The sequence below is a fragment of the Mastomys coucha genome, unplaced genomic scaffold (genome assembly GCF_008632895.1).
Source record: "Mastomys coucha isolate ucsf_1 unplaced genomic scaffold, UCSF_Mcou_1 pScaffold18, whole genome shotgun sequence".
Classification (NCBI taxonomy): domain Eukaryota; kingdom Metazoa; phylum Chordata; class Mammalia; order Rodentia; family Muridae; genus Mastomys; species Mastomys coucha.
In genome coordinates this window covers 14,586,855-14,595,187 of record NW_022196900.1, presented here as the reverse complement: position 1 = coordinate 14,595,187, position 8,333 = coordinate 14,586,855, and the positions used below count along the sequence as shown (strand labels likewise).

Here is an 8,333-nt window from a genome sequence, read left to right as displayed (position 1 = left end):
TTTTTTTTTTTTTTTTTTTGAGGCCTGATCTCATGTATTACAGGATGGGCCTCAAACTTACTACATAGACAAGGATGATCTTGAACTTCTGATTCTCTTACCTTCACATCCCGAATTCTGTGATTACAGGCATGTGTCACCATTTTTTGGTTTACGCATGCTGGGGGTTGGACCCAGGGCTTCATGCATGCTAAGCAGCATTCCTTCAACTAAGCTACATTTCCAATCTCCTTTATAACCTATTCTTCCCAGGTGACCAAGATCATCTACAGTATAGACTTGAGTGCATGTGTGACTAAAATCCATACTTAGCCCATAGAGTGTTGGATGTGAATATGCAGTGTGTTAAGAACTTTAAAGAACGGAGAAATAAAATGATATTTGGAGATGGGGCAGCTTCCAATCACTCTTTCTCCAGACTCTTTAAAGAGCTGCTCTAAGTTGGGCCTGCCAGTACAGGTCTGCAGTCCTAGCTACTTAGGAGGCTAAGGCAAGAGGATTTCAAGTTCAAGGACTCTGTGAGCTCCAGAGTGAGTCTGGCCTGCCTGGGTAAGAGCACTTGTCTGTAGCATGCATGAGGGAGGCCTAAGGTTCATCTCTAGAACTAGAAATGGGACCAGCTCTACCCAGTCTCCCCCTAACCCTTACTGTATAAGAATCTTCATGGCATAGCAAAATATTCTTAGGAGACGTTAGCATCAACTGCAGCTGGGAGCTGTGCCATCACTGGAGTAAGCCACAGTGCACGTTACTGTGTTACCAGTGGTTCGTGGATCGAGGCATTCAATACATTATATGTGACATTTCCCTATTTTCTTATAAAATGGACTTTGATTGGTAATTGTGCCCAACTCTAGGCTAATGTAAGCGTTCTGACCACATTTGAGGTAGGCTAGTCTAAGTTAATGATCTTCTGTAAGTCAGGTGTGTCAAATACATTTTCAATGTGTGTTTTCAACCTCTGGTAGACTCTAGAGGAGGGTTCAGAACTACATCCTGAGTCAGGGTGTGGCTTTATTGTACTGCTGCTGGACCTTCTTTTGTTTACCTGAGGGAGGAAAATAGATTCTGTAGATGCAGAGAAACAACACATACATCCTAGAGCCTGCTTCCAAGAAGACCACAACTCCCTGGAAAACAGATGGGTGGACTAAGACTCTTCCTGGTTAGAAATGTACACTGCCCCATTATCTTGTATCTAGCCTGTGTCATTTCTGAATATTTTGCTTTTTGGCTCTACAATAAAAGTATGCTGCCAGAACTTTATCACAACCATACCTGAAGTAGAAAACTTCACCTGCACCCACATCAAGGGGACTTGAAGACAGATAGAAAACTATTAGGTTTTGTTCACACCAGAGCAGGCCTGGACTTGGGGCAGGGGGTGGGGGGTTGGGGAGGAGAGTTGTCTTATCAAAAGAGGGTTTAGCTCACAGCCAAGTCAACTCTAGTCCTGTGGGGGTGGGGGTCCTTTTCAAGCTGGAAGGAGGGGATTAGGTCGGATTAACTGGTTGTGGTGTTTTTCTAAGAGGGCAGGAGCCCATTGTACTAGAGAGACAGAAGAAACAGTAGGGGGGAAAAGAAAAGAAAAAAAAAAACTCCTCTAAAATGTAGCCTGCCATCCTAGGGATGCTTGGTAATTACTTGTTGATTTAGCCTCAAGTGTTTTACTCTCCTTCTCCACAGGGGAAATAGAAATCAGTGACTTAACAAGCTGGAAAAGCCCAAAATAGAGGCCACTGGAAAATTGCTGCAGTACTTCTTAAATCAAAGGAAAATTACATTTAGTGTTTTTTCCAGTTGCAAGGTCTGATTGCCTCTAATGTTGATTTCAAAGCAACAGAAGAGAGGGAAAATTCCACCCCAGATGCCATGGATGGATGTCGAAACAAGGGCCAAGCAAGCCTCGGTGTCACCTCAGGGCTCGCACTAGGTCAGGGTTCATTAGCTGGTTTGTTTTGTTTTGTTTTGTTTTGTTTTGTTTTGTTTCTCTCCATGAATCTTTTTGGTGGTCTAGGGAAGCCCGGGTTTGCAGTCCACTCAGAATGATGATTTTAAATACATACTGGTTCATATGTCAAAATTATAAATGCCTACATTAAAATACAGGGATACAAAAAACAATTGGTTATACTTGGGAGCTATTAAAATACGAAAATAAAAAGTGCAATATGGTAATACATTTGCTTAATTTTCAACACATTAAAAACTACACATATTTCCATAATTCCTAAGAAGTAACATTTGGCATGTGACAGGCTAGCATCCGGGACCTCCACTGATGACATGTTTGCCACCACTACCTTGTGTTAGGATAAAACTTTGCTACTGTATCATATCTTAAAGCACAGTATCTGAACAGCTACTAAATGTAATTGGTTATTTCCCATGTCTACATATTTAACACATTTAAAGTGGTTATTCTGAGGAGGGAACGAAAAAGTGTTTACTTTATTTAAAACCATGTTGATATTAATACATTTTATCACCTATATTTATAAACAAAAATGCTACATTTAGAATAAATGTTAATAGAATTAAAGATGCAGTATCTGCTTATTCAAGGTCACAGAACTCTTGAATTCTATCCACACATCCCTAGGTAGGTAGGGGTTATAGACTCCAGTTAGAAATGGTGGGAAAGGCCTGGAGAGATGGCTCAGCAGTTGCAAGCACTGACTGTTCATCCAGGGACCTGGGTTCAATTCCCAGTACCTACATGGCAGCTCATAATTGCCTGTAACTCCAACTCCAGAATATTCAACCCCCTCTTCTGGGCACCAGGCATGAAAGTCAGGCACAGATACACACACATACACATAAAATGTAAATTAAATAAAAATGGTCATACGTTTAAGGGCTGCCTGGACAAAATAACTCACTAAGGTATGGATGCTGTAGAAAGCGCCTGGACTAACGTTATGTTAAATAACGTATCCTCCTAGAGAAGGTCATGCTGCTAATAGACATTGCTGCTCTTTGGTGCCTGCTGCTCCTGGACATAAATCCCAGGTCAACTAGAAAGGCACAAAAGTCCGAAACATCCCTACATGGCAGAAGAAAGTACTAAGCAAGATTTATGAGGGACGGTTACAAGAGAGAGGGGTTTGAGGGTAGAGGACAGGGGGATGAGGGGAGGAAAGGACTAAAACACAGTTTATTGAAAAAAAATGTTACAGTGACATCTAACCTAATCTAATGTTGATTTTTTAAAAAGTTCTTCTATGCCAGTTCAAAAAAAAAAAAAAAAAAAAACTAAAAAGAAAACAGTCCTGGGACGATCCCTAGCTATCTACTTAACCCATCCCACTCACCGTCCCTGCTGGTCTGAGGTGTGCACCCCATCCTTGCTCATACATACACATACACTCACATTTTAGCACTCACTATATATAGTATACTGTACGCAAGCTTGACTCTCTTAAGCAGCCCCACGCTATGCTTTGAGTCAGTAGGGCTCACTGGATGCGCTCTGTGGGCTGCGGACTAAGGCAGTGCCTTTGAACGGGGAGCCATGGGTTCTGAGGCGCACTTAACAGCCTCGCAGCCTGCCCGCCCTTGACTCCTCTGCACATTTTGTCCAGTCTGCTGCTTGTCTGTGTCCACTCATTTCCCATCTATCCCTTCTCCACCCTTTACAAACATAAGTTATCTCACTCCACCGTAGCAAACCGTTGACTTGCCCATATACATGTTTTCAGGAGTCTGGGAAAAGATCTAGTGGTTGAAATTACAGATCTGCAAAGTCTCGGAGGGTCGCTAACAGATCTGGGGGTGATCGGGAACTGTCCCTGTGTTCCAGCTAAAGCGGGTTTGACAACATGCTAGACTTGCTTCCCAAGTGCCGCGCTATCGCCACTGTCCTGCCGAAAGTTCCCGGGTCACCCAGAGTCCCCTCAGTAGCTGCTCCCACTCCCCTAAATCAACGCACCTTCTTGCCAGGAGCTGGGAGCCGGCGCAGTCACAGTCGCTGTCGTAGCGCCAGTCTGTGTGCGCCCTCGCCTGGACGCAGGGTCTCTGCCACAGCCTTTATAGGACACCACCCTTTGTCTGGCCGCAGGAGGGGGGCTTCCCGCCAACGGCTCCCGCCAGTCCCTCCCCACCTTGCCCCGTCAGCCTCCCGAGTGCAGCCACCAAGGAGCGGTGGAAGAAGAGGAACCCGTCTTTGTCTGAGGCTTTAGGGGAGGGGTTGCTGCTCCCTTGCAGACAAGCATCCCAATGTCTCGGACTATTGCTAACTTCCCGGGTACTTCTTCAAACACCAGTGCAGGTGTAGTCCGATCCAGGTCCCTTTCATGAGTCTGAGGGATGCGGGCTGTGACCTGCAATTTTATCAAATACCCCCAGGAAATGTAGACACACAACAAAGTTTAAAAGCATCGCCCTGGACACAGACTGGTGGGATTCATATATGGATCTGGTCTGGGTTTTCCTGTTGGTCAGCACGTGGCATGGTTATTTCAGGGATGGAGGGACTCTGTTCTTGCCTCCCTTCCTCTGTCCTGTATCTTCCAGAATGACCTGAGAAAACCCAAGTCAGACTTCTGTCATTTAAGAGATCTATACTTTCGCTGGCGCACGTGTGCAAACACACACACACACACACACACACACACACACACATCAGAAGAAAAGTGAGCGGCAGGCTTTAATTGGCCACTTTCAGGAACACATCAGGTATCTCCCTGTCTCCTAGCCTTTGCAGGGTTCTCTTTGCGTAAAAAACGTGCCTCTCCCAGGTTATCCCTAGGAGTTCTTCCCTCCTCTTGCTCTGCTGTGCATCAGTTCAGCACTGGAAGCTTATGCCCCGTCAGGCCTTGTTCAGAAGTCAAGGGGCTAGCTCCAAACAAAACCTGACATAAACGTCTGTCCTCAAAGCGCTGACGTTCTTTAGGTCTTTGCTCAGATGTCGCCTTCCCAGAGAACAGATTTAAACTTTTTTTTTCTAAAGATTTATTTATTTTTTATGTATATGAGTGCAATTATAGCTGTCTTCAGACACACCAGAAGAAGGCATCAGATCCCATTACAGATGGTTGTGAGCCTCCATGTGGTTGCTGGAAATTGAACTCAGGACCTCCGGAAGAACAGTCAGTGCTTTGAATCGCTGAGCCATCTCTCTCCAGCCCAGCTTTAAGCTTTTTAAGATTATATTTATCCATCTATGGAGGGAAGTGCTCCCGGGCCAATGTGTGAGGGTCAGAGAACAACTGGGGGGAGTTGTTCTCTCCTTCCACTAGTAAGTTCCAGGGATCAAATTCAGATCTTCAGATTTGGCAAGTGTCTTTCCCCCATGAGCTATCTCATCAGTCCATTACTGAAGAGTTTTTAGCATACTAAGCTTGTGGCTGCCCACCTCCCACCCTCTGCACATGCCAGGAGCACAGGCACGCAGCAGCACATACTTCATCATTTGCCTGCTGTATTCTCAGTGCTTAACCCCAGTTAGTAATATTTATGGTAGCTATCTTATCTCCTATCTCTTCCATATCCATCATTCCCACACTGAGGACACTTCCATCAAATGTTGCTTGATTAGTGTCTGATGAAACAATGACTCAGCACTTGGGAGGCAGAGGCAGGTGGATTTCTGAGTTCGAGGCCAGCCTGGTCTACACAGTGAGTTCCAGGACAGCCAGGGCTACACAGAGAAACTCTGTCTGGGGGAGGGGGGAGGAAACAATGAATCCCTAGGTGTTCTCTCTCTGAAGGTGGCAGGATTTGGGACAATACTTTCATAAATGCATTGCACTTTGGTGAATAAGAGCAACTGGCTCTGGGGATGTGTTTATCCAGGTTGAAATTTCTTCGTTTTTCACTTGTGTGGTGCTAAGCAAATTATCAAACATCTCTGGGTTTCATTTCCTTATTTGTAAAGTGGGAACCACATAAGAAGGAAAACCAGGTACTGTTATTTAGGGTCACAAGTAGCGCTTAGTATACAGCACTAATACATTTTTTATTGTAGTTGATTCTATTATTGCTACAACTGCATTCTAGTTCCCTTCTCTGTGGGGGTATTATATAACCCTGACCACTGCCATGTGACCAGCTCTGTAAAGGTGGGAAGAATAGACTTCTCTGACTCAGTGCTGGGCTAGTCATGGGCCATCAGGTGGTTGAATGTGAGCAGATGTGAGATACCACGAAGCACAAGCTCCAGCAGGATAATTATGGGCTGAACCAGCAATGAGGAAAGTCATGTTTGAGTTGCTTCTGCAGCCTGGGTACCATGGAGCAAACTCCAAAGCACTCACAACCCTAATGCCATGGGAGAGACCAATGCTGCCAGGCACTGAGCCCTCAGCATGCTTGTCACCCCCAGGACTCCTTATCCTACACCCATCTAAACTCATAGTTTTATTAGAAATCTGCTTGAATTGCAAGGCTCAGGTATGTTGTTAGAGCCAGAAAGGTGAAGAGGTCATGACAGACAGACTAAATACAAGGTTGACAGTTCTGAGTAGTGGAAAACATAAACTTTAGTTACGACAAGAAGTAGAAGATTCTGGCTGGACGACCCGACATTGCTTCCGGAGGGGATGGTGTGTAAACAAGGCCTTGAAGCAAAGCTTTCGCTCTTGAAATCAAGGAAGTGACTCACCTAGAATAAAGGAACAAATGGAGACTTCTAACTTCTTTTTTCTTTCTATGCCCTGGCCTGGTTCTCTTCTGTGAAGGTTTTGTATATTAATTATGTGGACTCCAGGTCCACAAAGACCTCTGACCTTACACTGAAAATGGGCTTGGGACCTGTACTGGCTGGTTTTGTGTGTCAGCTTGACACAGGCTGGAGTTATCATAGAGAAAGGAGCTTCAGTTGGGGAAGTGCCTCCATGAAATCCAGCTGTGGATCATTTTCTTAATTAGTGATCAAGGGGGGAGGGCCCCTAGTGAGTGGTACTATTTCTGGGCTGGTAGTCTTGGGTTCTATAAGAGAGCAGGCTGAGCCAGCCAGGGGAAGCAAGCCAGTTTAAAAAAAAAAAAAAAAATCCCTCCATGGCCTCTGCATCAGCTCCTGCTTCCTGACCTGCTTGAGTTCCCGTCCTGACTTCCTTTAGTGATGAACAGCGGTTTGAAGGTGTAAACTGAAAAAACCCTTCCCTCCCCAACTTGCTTCTTGGTCATGACGTTTGTGCAGGAATAGAAACCCTGACTAAGACAGGGCCTTTTGCACATCAGTTTGGGGCCCCCAGGTGCCCAGACTGTTGTCTAGAAGGTGGGTACAGAGTAGTCAGTGGAGGAGGACAGGAGCGGGGCTTCTAAGTACAACAGGATTCTGGGTGCCTGGAAGCTTGGTGCAGAGGGTGGAGGACAGGAAGACAACAGTGTGTTGCAAAGATGAGAACAGTGAAGTACAGCTAGGGGCTCTGAGATTCATTCTGGTTGTAGCATAAAGGTGGGGTGGAGGAAGGAGGAGAGTTGTTGACTAAATCGCTCACAGAAACACAACCTAATATTTTCAGAAAACACTTGTGGCCCGCTCCTCTTTCTGCCCCCCTGCTCTTTCTGAGTGCTCAGGGAGACAGAAACTATTCCTATGGTGTCCATGCTTTTTCTACCCCTGTCCGATGATATCACAGTTCTATGGGCCACACGAAAGCTTACTACCCCTTCACCTTAGCCCAAAACCGTGAGGTGCTGTCTGTATCCTCTCGATGGCACGTTTTCATCTGTGAAGAAGAATTCGATGATGCTAAGTGAAACAAGCTACACCATAAAACTTCTGCAAGCGGACAGGGACTCAGACAAAAGACTAAGACTCAGAGAAAGGGGCATAAGTGTGTTAGTACACTGGAAGAGGGTTGGCTTTTGTCCTCGAACCTTCTTAAATGTTACTGTTCGCTTTACTCTTTTAGACGCCATTTGGGTACAACGTTTCTCTAGCAGTGGCTCTTCAGAACGATGGGTCTGGTCCCATCCCATTCCCCAGTGTAGCGCATTTAGAGGCTCCGCCCTGCAGAGGAAGAGGTTGGAGTAGGAATTTCCATAATCCGATTATTGGGGGATTAAGTTTAGGCAGCTAAACGGCCTCTATGTGCTTGAGCTAAACCCCTTACTATTCATGGCTCTCACTGCCCCCTGGAGAGACTGCACCTGCAGAGCCCCTGGAGACGGTCCTGGGGGGATGGGCTGGTCCTGATGTTGTTTCAGGCTCCCCGGTCCCGCAGCTTTAATTGATCTGTCTGGATTAGCTAGTGAGCACTGGCCTTCTAGTCCTCTGTGCAGAATTGTCAGTTTCAGGAAAAACAGGGTGTCCCTGGAGGTTCTGCCAGCCCAGGTGGGTATGGGTGGCCAAAGTCATTTTGGCTAGAGGTTCCATAACAGCCTTA

General features: G+C 45.8%; 1 protein-coding gene across 1 annotated transcript in view; it reads right to left on the bottom strand.

The window, feature by feature from the left end:
• Positions 1-4,109, bottom strand: part of Tal2 (TAL bHLH transcription factor 2) — a 6,183-nt gene extending 2,074 nt beyond the window's left edge. Inside the window, exon 1 of the mRNA XM_031377432.1 lies at positions 3,932-4,109. The gene's annotated coding sequence lies outside the window, so the exon portion shown is untranslated. The remainder of the gene's footprint in view (positions 1-3,931) is intronic.
• Between the last annotated feature and the right edge of the window lie 4,224 nt (positions 4,110-8,333).